At 36.6% G+C, this 23,745-nt stretch overlaps 1 protein-coding gene across 1 annotated transcript in view; it reads right to left on the bottom strand.

The window, feature by feature from the left end:
• The window catches only part of htr1fa (5-hydroxytryptamine (serotonin) receptor 1Fa), a 31,140-nt gene extending 13,618 nt beyond the window's left edge, over positions 1–17,522 (bottom strand). Inside the window, 1 exon segment of the mRNA XM_051906954.1 lies at positions 17,040–17,522. The gene's annotated coding sequence lies outside the window, so the exon portion shown is untranslated.
• Between the last annotated feature and the right edge of the window lie 6,223 nt (positions 17,523–23,745).

The following is a 23,745-nucleotide window of genomic DNA, read 5'->3' on the forward strand; positions in this document are numbered from 1 at the left end:
TCAACAAAAGGATTTTGTTGATTCTACCGGCTAATGGAGTTATTTAACGCATTGACACACTGCCACATTGTTAAATTGCTTATATTGATCAGATGACATTCTTCACTGATGAGAAAAGTTTGACTGAGTCTTTAAAGACCTCATGGCATCACCAAGCAAGCACAGTTTTCTGTTTCACAGTTCACAGCTCAAGGACAGCATTTCCTGTTGAAACATTTGGGCACATCTAGGTAATTATTCACCTGATATTTACGCAGATGAATTCAGTTCATATACTCCTGAGTGGTGCATGTGCCAGCCAAGCAACTGCCATTGAGATGAATGGGAATGCTAATGTTTGCTCTCTCCAGCTATTTTCCCCAGCTATAAGACGAAGAGACATGCTCATACTAAACAGCATTTTATTTGACAAAACGCCTCTGAATGCAAGATGCGTCATTCATCTTTTTGACTTTCTCAAAAGAAAATGACTGCAAAATGTAAATGTGCATATGAACACTAACATTACTATAGTAGTCAACATTTGAAGTGGATCAAAAAGGTTTTTGATCCACTTCAAATGTTGACTACTGTATATAGATGATGTCAAAACAAATAGATAAAGACTAAAAACTTTTGATGGCGATATGAATTGTATACAAATACAAAGCAAAGATTTGTTTTCATATATACTGAAGGTCTATATATTTTTGGTAACATTTTGAGAATTTAATCCATTCCAACTAACTCTTCAAGCATTTTTACCTCATCTGTATGAATGCAAATCTCTGCTTTTGTGCTTTCTAACTTCAGTAGTTGTTTCTCTATAGAACAGACTTCCTTTTACAGTCTGCTGTTCACTGTCTCACCCCACATGCTCTGCTCGCGCTTCTCTAGAGATTCTCTTGGGTACGCCGACATTGTCAGAAAAATACAAAAAGACATAAGAACTTTATTGAAGAATGTTGCAATATTAATGTAGAGGAACTTCCTGAAAATAACTTTTACATTTTGCATTTTATTCCTGAAATCAACTGATGCACTGTAAAAACTCCTGATGAAAAAAAAAAAAACCTGGCAGCTGTGGTTACCAAATATTCACTTTAAAAAAGTACAGTGACAGTGTTTCATGTATTATGGCATGGCAATTCAGTGTTCATATAATGTTAACACAAACTAAAGTCTGTTTTGTACTTTAAAATGCACTGCTAATGATCATAATAATACTGATGGTAAAACAAAAGTTCATCATAATATGTTTTTCCATGACTAATAAAATGTATAAACAGCAACAGTTTCACCCACACAAACACGAAACACTATCACCGTGTCTTTTATGGGCTGCCGAGTGTAAACTGACAACTTCATTTCAGGAACTGTGTGACCCAAAATGCAGTTACACAAAATACACAAAATGCAGATGCAGATGCAAGTCGTTCAACTCATTTCATGGACGAAATGTGTATCTCATTCACAAAATGAGCATTTTTGACATGCTGAATCATTTATTGTGCTGTTAAATCTAATACATTTTTACTGCCGCAGTTTTTACTGCGTAGATTTCTAATTCAATTATCAGACTTGATGCACCAGGTCACAAACATTTAGCGCTTTTAATATTGAGAGCAAAGTTCTTAGAAACATTACCATCTACTGAGGCATTTTTTCAATAAACACTGCTCAGTGGCCTTGTCATGATTATTTAGAAGATGTACTAGAGAGATATTCATCGAGGAGCACTTGTTAATTGCTATGAAACAAGTGCACAAATCTTTAGATAAGAGAGCATGTGAATTAAAAAGCATTTGATTAGTTAGAATCACACATGAGTATGAATAATAAAAACACAAAAAAAGATTAACAAAGACTTTGTCTCAAATAATGTAATAAGAAAATGTGAACAGGATGTAATTTATTTAAATGTAACAGACATTGGAACATTGGACTTTGAAGGTAAGTTCTTCTGAACACATACAGTTGCAAGAAAAAGTATGTGAACCACTTGCAGAATCTGTGAAAATGTGAATAATTTTAACAAAATAAGAGAGATCATACAAAATGCATGTTATTTTTTAATTAGTACTGTCCTGAGTAAGATATTTTACATAAAAGATGTTCACATATAATCAACAAGACAAAAAAATAGCTGAATTTATTAAAATGACCCAGTTCAAAAGTGTGTGAACCATTGATTCTTAATACTGTGTTGTTACCTGGATGATCCACGACTGTTTTTTTGTTTTGTGATGGTTGTTCATGAGTCCCTTGTTTGTTCTGAGCAGTTAAACTGAGCTCTGTTCTTCAGAAAAATCCTCCAGGTCCTGCAGATTCTTCAGTTTTCAAGGATTTTTTGCATATTTGAACCCTTTACAGCAGTGACTGAATGATTTTGAGATCCATCTTTTCACACTGAGGACGACTGAGGGACTCAAACACAACTAATAAAAAAAGGTTCAAACATTCACTGATGCTTCAGAAGGAAACACGATGCATTAAGAGTCAGGGGGTGAAAACTTTTGAACAGGATGAAGAGGTCCAAATTTTTCTTATTTTGTTTAAATATCAATTTTTTTTTTATTTAGTACTGCCCTTCGGAAGCAACAGAAGATACTTACATGTTTCCCAGAAGACAAATTAAGTAAAATTTACCTTGATCTTCAAATTCAAAAAGTTTTCACCCCTGGCTCTTAATGCATTGTGTTTCCTTCTGGAGCATCAGTGAATGTCTGAACCTTTTTTATTAGTTGTGTTTGAGTCCCTCAGTTGTCCTCAGTGTGAAAAGATGGATCTCAAAATCATACAGTCACTGCTGGAAAGGGTTCAAATATGCAAAAAATCTTCGAAAACTGAAGAATCTGCAGGACCTGGAGGATTTTTTCTGAAGAACAGAGCTTAGTTTAACTGCTCAGAACAAACAAGGGACTCATGAACAACCATCACAAAACAAAAAAACAGTCGTAGATCATCCAGGTAACCACACACAGTATTAAGAATCAATGGTTCGCAAACTTTTGAATGGGGTAATTTTAATAAATTCAGCTATTTTTTTTGTCTTATGGATTATATGTAAACATCTTTTATGTAAAATATCTTACTCGGGACAGTACTAAATGAAAAATAACATGCATTTTGTATGATCTCTCTTATTTTGTTAAAATTTTTCACATTTTCACAAATTCTGCAAGTGGTTCACATACTTTTTCTTGCAACTGTATTTAGCCTAATATTTGCAGTCTGTGAATATTAGGATAGCCTTTTAGATTTTTTCATTAAATATAACCAATGCAATTTTTGTCTATCATATTTATCAGCTTTTCAAACTCAAACCATTTTCTACAATATATGTCATTGTGTTTTTATTAAAGTCCCCCTGTAGTCAATAATTTTATGCCTTAAAACTCATCTTTGATCACCAAAATGACATATTTAAACATTTTTTCCTGTGAAAAAAAATTTCTTCATGCCTTAAAATAGCTTGAATGTAACTCTTCACCCTTGCTTCATTTAGTATACGCGGATCTATGAATATGCTAATTAGCCCCGCCTACACTCACTCGCATGAGCTCAAGAGATCCACTCGGTCAACTTACTGAGGTAAACGCTGCACAATGGTATTGCTTTTTACAATGCCAGACACATAATGGTAATTAATATGATTAGCCTTTTCTTGACTACATTATTTTCCCAACCAATTTCATTGGCTGAGGTTACAGTGATGGGTAGGTTTAGGGATCAGGGTTGGGTGTAGACAATCGTTACTGTGATTGACATGGCCAATACAATGTTTAGAATCGGCTCCAGGGTGGGATTTCCGCTGAACTGGTTTGGAGAAAAAAAATCATGCTTATCAAACAGCTAATAATGTGTTGCTAATGCTACACAAACCATGTTCACAATCACAAGTTAGACAGCTGTCTTCTAACAATCAGTAACCTTAGAAATGCTTTGAACACTTTAACATCAGTGGAGAAAGACATATAGTTCATCATATCATCGTTATACTTCATACACCCACTATATTTCCAAATCTACCCGATTTTTTATATCAACAGAAAAATATATCGGGATATATTCTCTAGACTAGAGACTCTCCTGCTTTAGAGCGGTCATGGTTAATGATATGCTAAAGCCCGCCAGCATGTTGACGTGATTGGTTACAAGGTAGTTTGTGACGTCAGAAACACCAGTGATTTCAAACAACGTTTTTTAAACGGTCTTTAAATCACTGCAGTTTTAAAGAGAAAATACTCAGCAATGGTGTTGACTTATGAATTTGCACATGGTTTGTCTTAACCCTTTAAGACCTGAAGGCTTTTTTAGAGTTTTTTTTTTCTTTTTTTTCTGAGCGACATACACAAAAGTAAAGACTCATAACTCCAAAACTGTAGCAAGGAGAGCCAAAAGGTAGGTATCATTTGATAGAACACTTTTTAAATTTTTAGAAAATATAAATTACATTATATTTGGACATTTTCATGCTGAGAAACCGCTGATAAAAGACAAAAAATATCTATAATTTTTTTTTTTTTTATTTGACATGGAATAACTCAGGAAGGCAATAAGATCGGAGAAAAACATTTTTTTTGGTGATGCTCTCCTATATGTGAGCTGTTGGTGATAGCATTAAGTATAGTTAAATAAAGTGTTATTCATTTTTTCGCAGACAGATGGCGCCCACAGGCGGTAAACTCCGGTTTAGAGGCACTTCTCAGCACTCGTTAGGAGTTTTTCAAAATGATTAGATGCATTAAAAAGCTGAGTTTCTAAGTTTTAAAATGATATCTATTTTGTGTTGTTCCACGTTGGAAAACGAACATGGATGAGTCTGGGAACATTGGATACACACTGCATACCGGAAAAATGAGAGACATGTCTTTAGCCAAGTATGTTACATCGTTCTGTGAGTAATATCTTGTGATCAACACAATATATTATGTTGATTTTGGGTTCATTTTGCTTTAAATAATGATGTGCCATTTTCTACAGTGCAGTTTTCATCTGTGCATTTTTCATGAAGTTATGAGCACGTGAAATCTACATATTTGTATTCAGCGGCTATGCTGTTTTTGTTTTAAACGCATATTACTCAGACTCATTAGAGGGTGAAAACAATGCAACAGGAGCATGTGGGAGGCTTCATCTGAACGAGTAAAGTCTCTGGTTTTGTATGCAAAAAGAATTTTTGTGCTACCTATATGGGTTCAGTTTTTATTGGCTCTTAAAGAGAGACACGCAAATGGGAGCGCGGGCGCTCCATCCGGTCTTAAAGGGTTAAAACATTAAAAATACCACATAGACATATGAACAACATTAAAAACTTGATTTTCACCACAGGGGGACTTTAACTAAAACTAAAACTAAGAAAACTTGTTCAAACTTGTTGTAATAAAGCAGAAATAAAATATAAATATTAAATGAAAAACTTAAAACTTAAAAACATAGACAAAAATCAGAAATGCTGCCTTGGCAGCTAACTGAAATAATTGAGTTGAAGTACTAAAATGACTAAAAGTAAACTGAAATAAAAATAAATTAAAGAGATATAAAAAAAGACAAAATCTATTAAAAATTACAAAAATAAAATAAAATTACTAAAACTTAAACTAAAATTAAAATGAAGCTATTTATTAAATACTATAAATAATGCTAAAATAACACTGATGCCATTGCATTAGATTACAGCCTATCAAACTAAATGTCATTTATTTCAAATAAAGACAGCACAAGCAAAACATTTCACTAAGAGTTTAGAGTTTTAAATTATACATCAGTAGATACACTTCAAAATGAAGATAAAAGTAGGCTATTGTGAAAGCTTCTGGCAGTCAAATATTAGTGGATCATTTCCATAGTTAATGTGATAACGAGAAATGACTTCATACATCCTCTAAAAATGACATTGACAGCTGTTGAATGAATTTAAAAAAATCTATTGCTAATATTCTACAAGGAATACAGAAAAAAAATACGCACAGTTTATTGTTAAAATGTTTGCCAATAATATAAAATGACAATTTTCAGCTGGCTTTATATCAAACACTCTAACTGTCACTTGGTGGAAAAAACTGATAAATAGCAACAGAAGACTTGAAAACAGAATTGAAAAACATATTTATCATATCTGCTTCAATGACAAACAGCTGGCGATACCCACAGGCAAATCAGTCTAGTATTATTCTGAGTGATTCAGCAAAGCAGTACTTTTATGCAACATACGTCAATATTTGATATGAACTGTATAAACTCTAAACTCTAAAGATGTTAAACTATGAATGAAACTCACTATGACACGATGCACCTGTCGATGTCTAAGCAATCCAGAAAGAGCTCTAATTGCATTTTGAGTGAGGAGCCTCTCAGCACTGGGTTTCAAAATGACATGCTTGATGAGAGTGCTTAATACATACTTCCTCTTCACAGCAGGTACTAATGAAAAAAGATAACAGAGCCACTTGGCTTGATAACGAGTGATGTCATCAGAACCAGGGCGGTATCAAATCTGACAGAATTGAGAATAATTATACTTACCTAAAGTGTATGAATGATGAGTGAGAAAATAGGGGTGTATGTGAGAATGATGAACTAAGAAACTTATAAAGACGATTTGAAAGCTAGGATACCAGCAACTGCATGCTTCATTTCTGCTTTCAGTTACAAGCTACATTCTGCATATCTTGCTATGACGAGCACGGCAAAAATCAGCAGTCATGATGATAACTGAATGTGTCATCTATTCGAATGAAAAGGGAATTATGCCACTGACACTGTTCTACAAGCACAAAGATCCAGGCGTTTCAAGGACAAATACTGTATGAAGCAGCACAAATATGAAGAACCCTGAGCATTGTACTGTTGCTATATAATTTTCTCCACCACTTGAGGGGAACAAAATGCTGCTTCACAACATGCACTTTCTTTCTTGAATAACTTTGTTGTGGGAGATAAAGTAGCATGTCCTTCATTAAAAAGATAATTCTGTCATTATTTACTCAAACCTGTATGACTTTTTTTTTTCTGTGGAACTGAAATGCTGAATAATGTACTCGCCTCTCATTTCCATATAACGCAATTAAATGAGAATCTAATAAAGTATCATAAACAGTCTATACGACTCATGTACTATAAATAACACTGTATAATACTTCTGAAGTCATATGATAGATTTCTGTGAGGAACAGACCAAAATGTAGCTCTCATTCACACCTCTACTTGTTCAAAATTATCGCATCGCGACACTACAATCGTCAATGATGATGATTATTACTTTTAACATTACTCCCGATTTACTGCCAAATTCTCTCAACATGGGGACAGGAAAGGTCTCAGTCAAAAAAAAAAACTTGCGTTACTAATTTGAAAAATTAACTCAGATATTTTGTTATAAATTTAAAAGTAATGCATTACTTTACTAGTTACTTGAAAAAAGTAATCTGATTACGTAACTCCTGTTACTTGTAATACCCCCAACACTGGTCATTACACTGCTGATGTCAAATCTCATTTGTTGCATATCAAGGTACCGTATTTGGCTGTATGTGGAAAGCCAAGTTATTTAATGAGTATTCATTTGTATTTTATGTAAAAAGTGGTTCCACAACGCATACACGCATTACGTTTGTATAGACACTAAAATGCACAATATTGGCATATTTACAGCACCTAAAATGTAAATCATTTACGTATGAACAACTTTTCAGATGTACAAATGTTTACGAATAGTTATTCAATATGTGAATATTAAATCTATGGAATTAATCAGTTAATTCTTTTGTATTTATAATCTTTGAGATTATGTTTTCAATAGCATTTATTTAGTGCAGTTGGCTCATTTACAATCTGAATTCCAGAAAAGACGTTTTTTAAATTTGAATAAAATTAAAACTAAAAAGACTTTCAAATCACATGAGTCAATATTTTATTCACAATAGAACATAGATAACATAACAAATGTTTAAACGGAGACATTTTACAATTTTATGCACAAAATGAGCTCATTTCAAATTTGATGCCAGCTGTACAGGTCTTAAAAAAAGTTGGCACGGGGACAACAAATGGCTGAAAAAGCAAGAAATTTTGGAAAGATTCAGCTGGGAGAACATGTAGCAACTACTTAAGTTAATTGATATCAGGTCTGTAACATGATTAGCTATAAAAGGGATGTCTTAAGCCCGGGATACACTGCAGGATTTTAGCACTCCTATAAGATCAATACAAATCACACTGTGCAACATGGATCTATTAAACTTGGGTACGATATGCATGTAGACTGTACGATGATGACACCTGTTGACTCGTAGGCTAAGATGCAAGTTTCTATAGAAGAATAAAACGTCATCAGCATGTGCAAGTGGTAAACAAAAAGACCATGCTGAATCACACTTTGGCAGTTGTAGTTTTTATGTGTGCTGAAAAAAAAGGAAGCAGCGAAAGAAGAAGGGAAAAGAGCTTGAGGTAAGCAGCTTTAAATTTTAGCTGGCTGATTTCATATCGCATTTTTATTGGCTGGTCAGTAGACGTAGGTCGTAGCAGCAGATACACTGTGTGATGAACATGCTGAATTACTGACACTGTCAGAAAATGATCGTAGGCTACCTTTAGTCGCAAGACCAGGAAAACGGCCGTCTTTAAACCTCTCTCACTGTACGACAATCAGTTCCCACCGATTAAGAGCCACCATCACAGAAATCGCCACGATTGTTTCACGATGGCAATCTTTCGTCTGGGACAGCCAAAAATCATGCACTGTGTCCCGGGCTTTAGAGAGGCAGAGTTTCTCAGAAGTAAAGATGGGCAGAGCTGCGAAAGAGTGTAAAAAGATTGTGGAATACTGTAAAAACAATTTTCCTCAACGTCAAATTGCAAAGGCTTAGCAAATCTCATCTATAGTGCATAATATAATCAAAAGATTCAGAGAAACTGGGGATATCTCTGTGCTTAAGGGACAAGGCCGAAGACCTTTATTGGATGCCCGTGGTCTTTGGGCCCTCAGACGACACTGCATCACTTATCGGCATGACTGTGTCAGTGACATTACTAAATGGGCCCAGGAATACTTCCAGAAACCACTGTCGGTAAACACAATCCGCCGTGCCATCTGCAGATGCCAACTAAAGCTCTATCATGCAAAAAGGAAGCCATATGTGAACATGGTCCAGAAGTGCAGTCGTGTCCTGTGGACCAAGGCTCATTTAAAATGGACTGTTTCAAAGTGGAAAAGTGTTCTATGGTCAGATGAGTCCAAATTTGACATTCTTGTTGGAAATCACGGACGCCACGTCCTCCGGGCTAAAGAGGAGGGAGACCTTCCAGCGTTCAGTTCAAAAGTGCATAAGTGCATACGGTATGGGCAGCTTGAATGCTTTGGAAGGCACTATGAATGCTGAAAGGTATATAACGTTTTTAGAGCAACATTAAATGAAAAATATGTCAAAGACAACCACAAACTCTTCAGCAGCTATAGGAAACCTATATCAGGCAAGAATGGGACCAAATTCCAACACCAAAACTCCAGAAACTCATAACCTCGATGCCCAGACATCTTTAAACTGTTTTGAAAAGAAGAGGAGATGCTACACCATGGTAAACATGCCCCCGTCCCATCTATTTTGAGACCTGTAGCAGGCATCAAATTTGAAATGAGCTCATTTTGTGCATAAAATTGTAAAATTTCTCAGTTTAAACATTTGTTATCTATGTTCTACTGTGAATAAAATATTGGCCCATGTGATTTGAAAGTCTTTTAGTTTTCATTTTATTCAATTTTAAAAAACGTCCCAACTTTTCCGGAATTCGGGTTGTACTTACTTTGAAATTTTAACATTTAATTCTGTTCCATGTGATTTACGGTGCAAACTGGTTTCAAAGGATTACATAATTTTATACAAGACTACTGTCACAGTCATGTGATGTTTAGTTTCATTGTCTTATTCTTTTTAATTTCTAGTCATGGGCTGTGCTTGAAATCGCTCCTTATTCTCTCATTCACTATATCCCTACATTACTCCACTAATATAGTCCAATTATAGGAGTGCATGAAAGCGAGTGAGCGAATTCGAACACTCAGTGTGTTGGAAGCACTGTCACTGAAACTGGCAGCTCCAGTAGTAATGAAAAGATTTATCTTGAACTCTGTCATGGAAACTATGAATAAACCTTAATTAAATAATGTAATAATCAATTAAAAATTAATTTTTACCTGTATAATATTACACTGTTCCCACATTGGACCAAAATTACTAGATGGATGATTCAGCTGCGGTCGCCATCTTCTGGTGAGACACGGGAATTCATTCAGTGTGACCCTCACAGTGCATTATGGGTGTTCTCTTGCTGCAGAGTGAACATCAGTTGTACACTCATTATTGCGGTGCATTCTGGGATTGAATGAGTGCACTCAATAACATCCACTGTTTTCAAAAACCACTAAAAATAGCTGTTCCATCAAATAGTGCCCAATTTCAAACACAGCCATGGTTTTCTTTGTCACTGTTTTGCCTGTGTTCTAGTTCTTCATTAGTTGCAGTTTCTGATTAGTTACACACCTGTTTCTTGTTCTGTTGATCATTCCCTCTGTGTATTTAAGCCAGTTTTCTCAGTTCTGATTTCCGCATTAATGTTATATGATGTGTAGTGTGTTTAATAAATCTTTATGTTCATTAAAAGTATTCTATTCGTTCATTCTGCGTCATGCATCATCTTTGTTTGGACCATCTGCAGATCATTGTGACAACTACACTTTAAAATTCTCTAACCTTCTCTCACTTATCATGTAATATTCATTTTGTTTTCCATTGAACAAAGCAGACTATACGACTATAAAATACACCCTATACACACCATAAAATGATCCTTTTTATTCTTGCATTATAATCTAAATATTCAGAACCCATATAAATTTTTTAAGTCTTTATTCAACAATCTTTGTCTCCATTCTCAGTGGTGACTGTATCAAATCCTGTACTCATTAAATATCCAAAATTTGCCGCCTCAATAGCTTCAGTGTCATGGGTTGTGAGGTGAGAGACAAAACGCACAAAGAAGACAAAGGTAAACAGGCTTTAATAATCCACAGGGTAATTCCAACGGTACATCCAACACAACTACACAGAGACGAGACCCGACAAAGACACAAACTGAACTGAACTTAAATAGAGAAGATATGAGACACACACACACCTGAACATAAAGATGAAATCAAATGAATAACCATGGCGACTAACAAGGAGCGGGAAACAGTGCAAAACAAAGAGTCCATGCGGTGTGACAGAACGCCCCCTCCTGGAAGGTGCATCCTCGCGCCGTAACAGAAGAAGTCAGGGAGGGATGGAGGAGGCTTTGGAGGTCGCCGAGACAATACCGCAGGCAAGGAGCCAGGAGATGGCGAAAGGATGGTGTAGGGATAGCAAAGGGTAGGCACGCCGGTTGAGGAAACTGGAGGAGGTTCCGGAGGAGGAAGGCTGAATGAAAAATAGTCAGATGATAAAGGATAAGTCCTCTATGGTGGTTAGAAGAGGTGGTGGGAGAGGGAGGCTCGGTGGGACTGACGGGACACATGAAGATTGTCTTAAATGAAGGTCCTTGGTGCTGCCAGAGTCTCGCTCTCAGTGGCGTGAGGGTGGGCGGGGCTCTCCTCCTTGCCCTCCAATTCCACGTTGGCAGCGGTGGATGGTGCAGCCGGCACGCGTACTGTACCTGGTCAGTCTCGCGAATCACAGGCTCCTCGGTGATGTTGGGCTTGACGTCTGTGGCGGGCTCAAACTGTTTTATCACAATCAATGGGTTCTGGCTGGGCACTGGGTTTGGAGTGGGGCTGGTGAGGTCATCAATGGTGAAGGAAGATCCACAGGATGCCAGCAACCCACTCCACAAAGACGGAGAAGCTCCCTTGAGGAGGCTCCCTGGACAACTGCGCTCATGTGGTGGTATTGAGGCCAACGCAAAGAAACATGCGGAGGTAGTCGTCTGGGAAAGTGGTCTGATGAGCTAGATCCAAGAATTCCTCCAGGTGGATCAAGGAAGTGTTCTCCCTGCTCAAGGCATAGCAGCTTTACAGCAGGGGAGTCCGTGAATAACAAAAAAGAATCAAACCAAAACACGAACTGGAGATGAAGGGGCGAATATAAAAAAACAAACATATGATTCATTGTTTTATTTGTACTTTTAGGTCGGGTCTTCTGTCACAGATTGTGAGGTGAGAGACAAAATGTGCGAAGAAGATGAAGATAAACAGGCATTAATAATAATCCACAGTAGAGCTGCATGATTAATCGTAAAAAGATCGCGATCTCGATTCAAGCACCCACGCGATCTTACTTTATCAATGACAACGATTTTCCCGCGTCTTTTAAACCTTTGACAAAATCATACCGGAACATTCAAATATGTGTTTGTGCTGCCAGAGCAAGAGAGAGCCGTTTTGAACCACACATTAGTTATTTCTGTGTTACAAATATTAAAATGATCACAGAAGTAGATATAAGTTTTAAGTTAGTTTTTAAACACTGATGTCTACAATAGCGATCAAAATAGAGCAAACTACCTTTTGAAACAAACTTGGCACGTCAAATAACAGTTGTATCAATTACATCTTATTCCACTAGGTGGCGACAAGTGACTGTTAAAAAAATTTATTTGTCATTGAATCATTCATTCAAAAGATTCGTTCAAAAACACTGATTCATTCAGTAATGAAACAAGTATTTATTAATGGGTCATTGAATTAAATCAAAACCATGTTTTAAATAATTAATTCAAACATTTTCCAGCAATTACAGCCAGCAATTTATATTTTGTCAGAACCTCTAGTAAATTAGATGTTATTTTGTTTGGTTGTATATTCAGAATCGTGAGAGAATCGTGATCTCTATTTGAAACCAAAAAATCGTGATTCTCATTTTATCCAGAATCGTGCAGCTCTAATCCACAGAGTAATTCCAACGTTACATCCAGCACAACTACACAGAGACAAGACCTGACAAAGACACACAAACTGAACTGAATTTAAATAGAGGAGATACTGAGACACACACACCTGAACATAATGATGAAATCAAATGTATAACCATGACAACTAACAAGGAAAGGGAAACAGTGCAAAACACAAACAGAGTGTGACATGCGGTGTGACATTCAAGAGATGTATGCGCTTTTTTTTTTTACTCTGTACCTCACACAAAACTATTATAAACCACCAAATTGGACTACTTTGGTACTGCTTTTTGCCATTTTTGGAATAAATGATTTAGATTACACTTCTCTGTCTGTTAAACTTTTTTTTATGCTGTATGTATTTTTAAGAAATTGTTTGGGTTAGGTAAAGTTGAGGGATTTTATGGTATATAGTAACTAAAATTATTGTCATTGTATATTTCTCTGTTTTGTTTTTTATATTGTTGAAAAGTGTTTATGATTAGTTTGGGGAAAGGGTGAAATGATAATTATAATTATACAGCGGTATATGCATATTGTACATATTCTCCTTTTGTGATGCACAAAAGAAAGTCATAAGTGTTTGTAATGACATGAGGGTGAGTAAATGACAGTATTTTCATTCTGGATGAACCATCCTTTAAATGACTGCTGCACATCTTCAGCAGTGTTTTGATTGAAGTGATTGCATTACCCTGGTATGCAGCATAGCAGACCTGCCATTCTTTGTGTCAAAGAAATTACCATTAAAGGGTCTCTTCTTGAAAGAAGTCCCTGTTTCTTTACTAGTATGATGTCAAAACTTGAGCTGAGGCACTTGAAAACGCAATTAACATTACTCAAAGAGATGCCTGGAGATTGTATGCTATTTCTGTTACATCCGTTGTGTTTCTCAGAAGACTCTTCATGGAAAAAAAATATGCTTCCTGTTGTCATTTATGATGCCAGCCATGGGGAAGGTACTCGGACAATAACAAAGATATTAAACAGGCCCATTTATGTGGATCAAAGTGATGCAAAGCAGGTAGAGGGCATTACATTTTCTATGCAAACATGCCTTGCACTAAGAGAATGGACATGGCTGTTACCCGCTCTTGTCACAATGGCTGTTTCAGGAATACCTTTGGTACTGTATCTAAGAACACAGCCTACAATTTGTCCTGTTGCACACATAAAAGCACAGTTTCCAAGATGTCTCTGGGGAGTCACATCATTGATTTTATTCCTACACCTAGAGATGTGAAACCACATAACCCAGAAACATCTCAGAGCAGCGTGACAAAAGTGCCATTAATCCCTGCTGATGTTCAATCTTTATCTTCTCAAAGATCAGATAACATTGGATAAGATTCCATGAGATCAGATAACACCCTAACATTAGAAGTATTTGCTGACGTGAAGGCTTTAGGAAATGTTAGCGATTTCTAGTCTCATCTTATTTCCGTTAGAGTTCAACAGTGGGCACCCATATTTTCACTGGCCTTGAAAGTATTTTCCCATTTATTTTCTTCACTGGCATTTAAAAATTCTTCAATAGAGAATGAATTAACTAAACCTTTATAAACTTTGATTTAGAATGTTAAAATGGTGAATATTTATGTTTAAAAAGTCTTTACAGTCACTTAACTTAATGACAAAAGGAATAGTCCACGCAAAAATAAAAATGTCCCGATTATTTACTCACCCACGGGCCATCCAAGATGTATATGACTTTCTTTCTTTAGCCAAATGACTGATCGTTCCGCAAGCGAAGACCCTTATTTATCGGCTGGGGTCGTGTCGAGCCCTTTGAAGCTGCCTAAATATGGATTTTGGACTATCAAAAATTTGACTTGCATTAGATGGAGGAAATATCCTGGAATATTTTCCTCAAAAACATTTATTTCTCGTCGACTGAACAAAGAAAGTCACATATGTCTTGGATGGCCTGGGGGTGAGTACATAAACATGAAATTTTCATTTTTGGTTCAACTATTCCAAACAACAACAACAAAAAGAAAGCTTTGGAACGTTTCCTCCATTATTGCTCAGGGAAAAAAAGAGATACAGTTCTAAACATGTTCAGTTGTCACCTTTTGTCACAACGTGCCCCACTATATGGGGTAAGAAAAAATCTGAAAGATAACGTACAAAGATTTCAAATCATTATTTGATATTCTTTGTAATATATTGTATACATATTTAAACACATGTGCCAACTTGCCCTGAACTGGCATGTATGAAAAAAAAAAACCATTATCCTGAGAACACCGTCCAAACCTTCAGTTATACAGTTATATAGTCCTTATGTGTGTGTGTACTCTTAAAAATAAAGGTTCTTTGTTGCCATCTTTGGTTCCATGAAGAACCTTTAACATCCATGGAACCTTTCCATTCCACAAAATGTTCTTCAATTATTAAAATGTTCTTCACACTAAGAAAAAATGGTTCTTTTAACTGTTGACTGAAAGGTTCTTTGGGAACCCAAAATGGTTCTTCTATAAGATCACTGCAAAACCCCTATATTTATGGATCCTTTAAAACCCTTTGGAGATACTGTATAACCCCTATAGCCCATTTACTCTTTTCTGCACCCGATCTTCAATTCAGAACTGCAATATTTATATGGATAATTTCAAAATTGTTCAATGTGAAAAACAAAACACAAACACGCCAAGATGATTCCATGGTCCACCACACACTTCTGTAGTCTAAACACATGACTGCATCCAAGTCTTCTCAATACAGAAACTCAGACGTGTGTGAAATGACAAGACAAAGTCTATAAGTTTCTCACACTCTAAACCTATGCTGACAAATGTTCCTGAGTGGAAAGTTGCCAGTGCATTACACAGTACCTGTTATTGTTGACAAATGACTCTTGCACAACATATGTTATTGTGCCTCACTGTCACTGGATGAAGTCCAGGATTTTAACATTTCTCCAAAACAACTGTGAGAAAGGATTCTCAGGTAGCATTTCATCAGTCGTTTGCATGTCATGGAAGAACAAAGAACGAAAGTATCAAGTAAGCAGGTAATATGCTAATGATGCACACTGTGATCTTATCTGTTCTTCTGGATTCTGATCTTCATTGATCATTTGCATGTCTTGGAAAGGGAAAAAAGTATCATTAAGACCAATGTGTACGAGTGATCATCCAGTATGCTAATGAATGCAAACAATATTTGCCCATAACCGGCCAATATGCTAATGAAACATATTGTGTAAAAATTAGACATGATTATAAATAACACATGCTCACGTGATCACAAAAACACACAAATATGGATCTCAATGTTCTTTATTCACTACACAGTCTAGTGTTGTTATTGTCTCTCATCAGTCAGAATCATTTCAGTTATGTACAGTATGCAGCAAAGGGGTGGAAATAATATTAGTGATATAAAACTGATCATTGTATATATGCACACATACATGTTGCAGTATAGTGAATCTTTTTACAGCTTAATTTTTATATGAATTAAATTAATATGTCTCTTTTTCTGTGCACCTAGACTGCTAATGACACCTTTTCTGTAATCAGTGCTTTATGTTGCCATCCACATGTAGGTTAGTATCAGTTTGAATAAGGCTGAAACAATTATAGGGTCAAATAATGCATCAATAATGCAGTGTAGTCCAGTGTAGATTCATATAGGAATTCTCTGTGTATCTGTTGACCACACATCATTCATTCATAATAACCATCACACTCCTGTTCATTACAGATTCACCTTCACACACGTGTGTGTAATGTATGCTTTAAACTGTAAAAACTCCAATGACTCAAATGAAGAATTTAGTAAATGTCTGATTTAAACTGATAAAATCATGTCTTATAAAACTCTTCCTTTCACACGAGACAGAGACTAAAAACAAAAATGACAGGCTACCGCAAGATAAATGATCAGCACTGTTAACCACATCGTTTTTAACCACATCGTTTTTGCCCATTTTGAGTTCGAAAACTACCATGCCTCAACAATCTAGTTTATTCTAGCATTGCTCACTTGGCAACAAGCCATTACCAGGCGACAGTGCAAACTTGATGTAACTTTAAACGCACAAATAAACCATCGTAATATCAGAGCAACTTCCATAAACCTTTTGTTTAAGCACCAAAATAGTATAAAATTAAATAATGGCTTACACTGTGATGTGTTGAGACGAAGGCATTCCACAAGAAGGCTCGCGCTGGAATGTGATGTTTCTCTTCATGAGACAGATGAATGTCTTTCACAGGTGCGCACTCGTGCTCATACTGACATTGAACCAGGATTGACTAGGCTCCGTGTGCGCGCAATCTCCGATGCACGTGGACAGTTGTGTAAATGAGATGCAAGACTGAGTGCTTGATACATGTCATCTAGTAATCGCGATCTATTATGCATCAATTACACCATATGTAAGCGCTCTCTCTCTCTCTCTCTCTCTCTCTCTCTCTCAGTATTCAATGTGGCTTTATTGGTAATTGCTATAGTATGTGCTTTAAAAAAAAAAAAAAAAAAAATTTAATATTGTATAAACATTCACACACATTATTATTAGGGTAGGCTGGGGGAAAACGCCCCCCTTAAGAACTGTGTCATTTTTTTCTGTGAAACAAAAGTTAAATGTGTCCAGAATAGCTATCACCGTTTTAGTGACAGTGACGCAAATTATAAACCAAGTATGAAAAATGTCCAGAGTTTTCATGTTATTAGATTTTTAACAAAAATTAGGGGGTACCACAGGTGGGGTAAAATGCCGCCAGTCATGACAAGCAAGTTGCTTTATACATTTACAGCAAAATCAGAGTACAAACAGTTTTGGCTTAAACTTGAAAAGAATATAATCCGTAATTATGATTTACAAAATTATAATATCTTATTTGAAACATATTGTTAGCTGATGCTAACTGGCTAGCTAACTAGCCACCTGATGCTAACTTGAGGTAATTTTTAAATATAGAGTCCAAATTTTTATTCAACCACCTAGTTAGATTACATTTGATTGAAAAAAACAAAGGATTTGACAGTAATTATGATTGTGGGAAGGGGGTGTTTTACCCCACAGACTATGTTTGAAAAAAAAAAAAATGTCATTCTGAAAATATAATTACATTTTCCTTAAATAACACATACTCCCTATCTACAGGCCTTACTATTTTCATATCATATATAACTGTGATGTTCTACAAAACAACAAGCTTTAAAACACTTTTTTTTCTTACTGCTGAATATTAGATCATTTACAGTGAAATCCATTTTCTTTCAAGCACATCACCAGTGTAAGCTTCACTGTAAATACTTCTATTTACAGGGGCATTTTTATAAGCTGTTTTCCTCAAGGGGACCAAAGATTTCTGATATTGCCATCCTTGTGAGGACATTTTGTCATCATTTTTTCTGTTTTTTTTTTTTTTTTTTTTTCCCAGAAGTTTCTGTATTTAAAGAGTTCCGAAAGTTACAATGTGTTTCCAAAGTACAAAAGGGGTTTTTATGTCAAAAGATGAAGGAAAAATTAATCCCTCATGATATCACTTTTTTTATTTAAGTTAAGATAAGTTTGCCTCTATATTGAATGCTTTGAAATTAAATGAATGATTTAATATTTAAAAATGCATGTGTGTTGCCTTTGTGGCTTCTGGATAAAGTGCATTAGTTTCCCATAGTTACGTGACTTATTTTTTAATACAACAGTTAAAAGAAAGTGTTTCAATGAAAGGAGCTGTAATTTACTTGCAAGGTTTGCATGATGCATAGTAATACAGTTCCTTTTCACATATGCACATATATTGCATATGTTTCCATCCACTAGAGTATATAGAAAACAGTATGTGAGTAAACTAGAAGCAGCATGTTTCAACAGCCAAGGTGTCTTTTAGAAAATGGAGAAAAAGCAAAAAATGAAGGTTTGGGAATTTAATTAGTGGAGCAGTAGATGCTGAAAAGGTCAGACTGTCACTGTCAGTGGCCTTTGACTTTCTTTTTGCATGCAACAGTAAAGCCCTTTTCATGAGTAAATTGGTCTCATCCTCCTCTTTAGCTTGTGGTAAACTGTAAAATGTCTCCAATTAAATGGGCAGCTTCCAAAAGCATCCAAAGAATCACTCTCCTTGTCTCCCTGAGTTAGCGTTCCCAGCCATCTCCATGATCGTTTGTCCTTTGCTCTATACTCAACTCTAATGCAAGCTCACTACAACACTGAATTCCAGCGGGGCACTTCAGCTTTAAAGGATTAGTTCAGTTTCAAATGAAAATTACCCCAAGCTTTACTCACCCTCAAGCCATCAGGTGTATATGACTTTCTTCTTTCTGATGAACACAATTGGAGATATATTAATAAATATCCTGACACATCCAAGCTTTATAATGGCAGTAAGCGATACCAATGAGTATGAGGTGAAGAAAGTGCCTCCATCCACATCCATCCATCATAAATGTACTCCACGTGGCTCCGGGGGTTAATAAAGTGCATAGTGCAGCCTTCTGAAGCGAAATGATGCTTGGGCTAATTTTCCTTTGAAAGTGAACTAATCCTTTAATGGTGAAAGATGTAAGTAGCTAAACATTTCATATTTGACTGTTTTATGATATAACTATTAAATGACCAGCAGTAAAATCCAGTGATGCAAACTACTATTGTTTTGAACTAAAAATATAGACTATAATTTATGTGATTCATTAATAACTGAATGTGATGACACCAGAATAGTTCTTTTCAACATATTAGGTAGGCCTATACACTGTCAAAAGTAATACGCTCTATCTACTCGATAAAATTGTGGCAACAGATTACAATCAATATTATGAATTAAATTCAACATATAAGAATTGAGTTAGAATTAATCAGATTAGTTCCTTAAAAGTCAACCATTTGAAATGTTTAAAATTAGCAAACATCATTTCAAAAACCACAAACTGACATAAAAAGCAGAGTCAAACTACCAAAACTAAATGCAACACTGATCACCATACTGGTGACCAAACATTTTCAATAAAATCAACATCAGCATCAAAACCTCTGTTAATTTTTGTGTTTCTCTTTCGTTCAGTGATTCTGCTTGTTATCATTAGGTGTCTTCAATGTTGACAATAAAAAATAAAGAGTTCTTAAATCATCTTTGACGTCTGTCTGTTATTCAGATATTTTTGTTTATATTTTACTTAAATTGTACTCGTTATAAATGGTTGACATTTAAGGAATTAATTTGATTAATTCTAAGTCAATTCTATTTGTTGAATTCAATTAATAATATTGCAACAAAACAGGCTGTTTTTGATCAAGGGGGTTTCTTCTATGTTTAAGCCACCTGCTGGTGGCTCTGTCTCAATAAATTCAAGTGCTCATACAGAAACATGTGTTATGCAGCCAGCCGCAGATACGTTTTGATCATCTCTCTTTCCCTTACTGTTTTTGTCAGGTATTGAGGCATTTTCAGATCCAGAGTTCGGGGAATACTTTCTCCCTCTGAAGTTGGTCCTTTCATCTTTGCTAAGCCTTTAGTTTTGTAAAAACTATTCGGGAACTGTTGCATAGTGCAGTAGATACATGCAAATCATGCAAACTCTGAACAATGGACACATTTTGTCTGTGAGCATATGCTGAGAAACTGTCCTCCTGACGGCACGCAGTCTCTGCAATATGGTTTGAGTGTTTTTGATATAAAGAATTCTTTGGACGTTGGAAAATCAATTCATTGTTTCAGCTGCTGGAAAAAAGTAAAAACAAACCTAATGAAAGTCATTTTAAAACATTTGACAAACAAAAGAAAACACTGAATAGATTTGTTAGAAGTGTTTTCTTGATATAAAAATGCTTTCTCCAGCTTAATATTTAGGGACAATATTCATATTGTACATTGATTTGAAAAGTGTAAACACTGTGTCTCTGTGGTGCTATTAAAATATTGCTCTTTTTGTTCTGTTTGTTGCATCCTGACCATCCAACAGCAGCAACGTTGGGTGCTTCTCAAACAGAAGACTGCATCTGAAATTGAATACTTCCCTATTATATAGTAAGTGGGAAAACAGTACGCCAACAGAGTAGTATGTCCGAATACACAGCATTCGAAAAACAGTAGGTGAAAAGTACCTGGTTGACCTACTACTCCCCTCAAGATGCACATTCGATGGAAACTTTACTATCCCATGAGGCCATAGGAGAGGATTTATGAACGTAAGGGTTAAAGGAAAGATCAACAGTGTAATTATAGGTGTAATTTTAGAAATATTATAGAATATTATAATATAATTATAATAATATTAACTGACTTTCCATTAATGCAATGCAGGCAGTTTAGCATTATGTGATTAATTTACAACAAAACAAAATGAAAGACTTCGTCTCTGAAAACATTTCTTGCCTTGCATGTTATAATGAACCCGGGTGAGTTTATTGATGACTCATTTTCTGCCTCTTTAGTTCATAAATTGGAAGGCTGCCTTCCAAGGATCCTCCAGTTGTCATACATTTTACATTATTCCTCATTTAAATAATCCCCGCTCAAAGTATACATACAAAAAGGCTGGGCGGGCGGAGAGACAAGGCATTAGAACTGTGTTAAAACTCACGGTTATGGTAAGGGGCGAGACATTTCCAAAACACGCTCAAAGCGGTTAACCAATCACAACACATGGATCCAGCCAACCAATCAGAGCACATTGTGCTTCATAGAGACAGGAACTAAACAAAGCGTTACTGACAAACTGGGAAGAGAGGTGCTGCAACATTTAAGCATGAAAGCCTACAGAGACTAGTAGACCCCAAAAACAAAATCAAGACTTTAAAAAAGGACATAATTTGGCCTCTTTAATGAAATTTAATGAAAGTTAACTTAATATTTTTAAACAACAAGTGACCTGTGGAAATTAACTGCATTAAATAACAATTGTCATGTCTGTTTTAGGTTTTTGGCTTTTATGTCTTTTATTTTGGTATTTGTCACAGTTATGTTTCCTGTTTTGTCATGTGATTCCCTGTTCCCTCATGTGATCTGGTCATATAGTTTCTATGTTTTCATTGGTTTGTTCTTGTCTGGTGATTCTTAGTTCTGTCTTGTCATTAGGTGTGTTCGACTTCATGCAGCACTGCGCAGTTCTCAATTCCATGGTTTTCCTGCCAAATTGAGCTTCTTTAACACTGTTGCCGTGGGTTGTTTTTTAATGTCCACAGGTTGAAGTGACCCCAAATAACATTATATTTAGCCCCTGGAATGCGAATTTTACAAGGGGAACCCCGCCAAACACGCAGATTTTTAGCAATTTAGCAATTTTAGCAATTGGGTGGGTTTTGTTTTGAAAACCTGGCAACCCTGCTGCACAGACTGATCGGCATCTGACTTGAAGCAGTGCATGCCAGTTAGAAATTTTGTCCATCCTGAGACAGCGCCAACGGCATGTGACTGTAACGTATGGCTTCAAAGTACCGTGAGAGCGATTCACGAGTTCACACTTATATATAATTAAATAGAGTAAAGGTTATGCATATTTGGCGTGCTGTCCGAGGGGAGGGCTCCGAGCTATCTGAACATGCTCCTCCCGAATTTTGTTAATAAAGCATAATTTCAAGTCGGCAGAGTCAACAGTAAAACCTCTTTTCGTGTAGTCGCAATGTTATGTTGTGTCATGTTTATCAATATGAAACTGATAAAAAAACGTAGACCCCACTTCATTGGTAGTTAAATAGTATAAGCTTATGTTGTTGAACTTTATTCATGTACAAAAAGACGCTGTATTAAGCAGTACATATAGTATTGAATGAAAAATGTCTCTGAAACATCTGTGTATTTGACAAATATTGCATTTATTTTACTTCAGCTGTGATAAAGTATGGATACACAGCACGAGCATCACTTTGGGAAGCAGAAAGTGTCCGACTTCATGTCTCCATTTTCAGCCAGGTAAGTTTTTACAATTCAGCACTTCAAGACATTTTTTGTTTTGGTTTGGAGGAAGACATTACAAATTTGTTGCCTCGCCATACCCCTCACATGCCCAATACTTCAAATTGGCTTCGGTGTTCTAATTTCACTGTGGGAATTGTGGATGAGGAACCTCGCAACTTCACAGTACTCCTCACGCCAGTGCCTTGTTACGTCATGGCCGCCACACCAAAATCTCGTCACTTCATGACTGCCATACCAGAGTCTCCTCGCATCATGGCTATATGTCCCAAGCTCTGGTAGATGACCACTACACGTCCCAAGCCATGGCCGTTGTGGTCCCAAGTTCGGTAGTCCCAAGTCTGGTGGTCTCAGCTCCTTCATGTCTGGTGGTCTCAAGTCTAGTGGTCCCAAGTCCTTTGGTTTCAGAGCTTCTAAGTTCAGTGGTCTCAAGTCCAATGGTCCCGGAGGTCATCCCACTGTCCATGATGCTTCTGGTAGTGGCCACTGCTATTCTGTTTGTGAGCCACACACACTTCCCTAGAGGTGGTGGTGCCTTCCCCCACAGCTCCCTGCTTGCCATGCCACGGCCACGGAGGCTATCTACAAACTAACTATGCCACGGAGGCTGCCTACGAATTTTCTGTGCTTCATGTCACGGCCATGGAGGCCATCTGCTCTGTCACGGTCAGGAGGGCTGTCCATGTCTCTGCATCACCATGGCCTCCCGATCTCCAGTGGTCTTCTGCTCTGCTGTGGAGGTCCTCTCTTCCGCCAGCTTCGCCTTGGTGCTCTCCATCTCCATTGGCGCCTCCATGGCCACCTGATTCTCAATGACCTCGTACACTGCTCCATAGCTCTGGCCTGCCTTCGCTCCGCGGTCCAGGCCCACCATGCCATGGTCCAGGCCCACTTCAACATCATGGGCCTGGCCCTCCATCCCTCCCCCACTTGTTTGCCTCCGCTCCACCACCCTCTTGAACTTTTGTTT

Source organism: Ctenopharyngodon idella, chromosome 9 (genome assembly GCF_019924925.1).
Source record: "Ctenopharyngodon idella isolate HZGC_01 chromosome 9, HZGC01, whole genome shotgun sequence".
NCBI classification, from domain to species: Eukaryota; Metazoa; Chordata; class Actinopteri; order Cypriniformes; family Xenocyprididae; genus Ctenopharyngodon; species Ctenopharyngodon idella.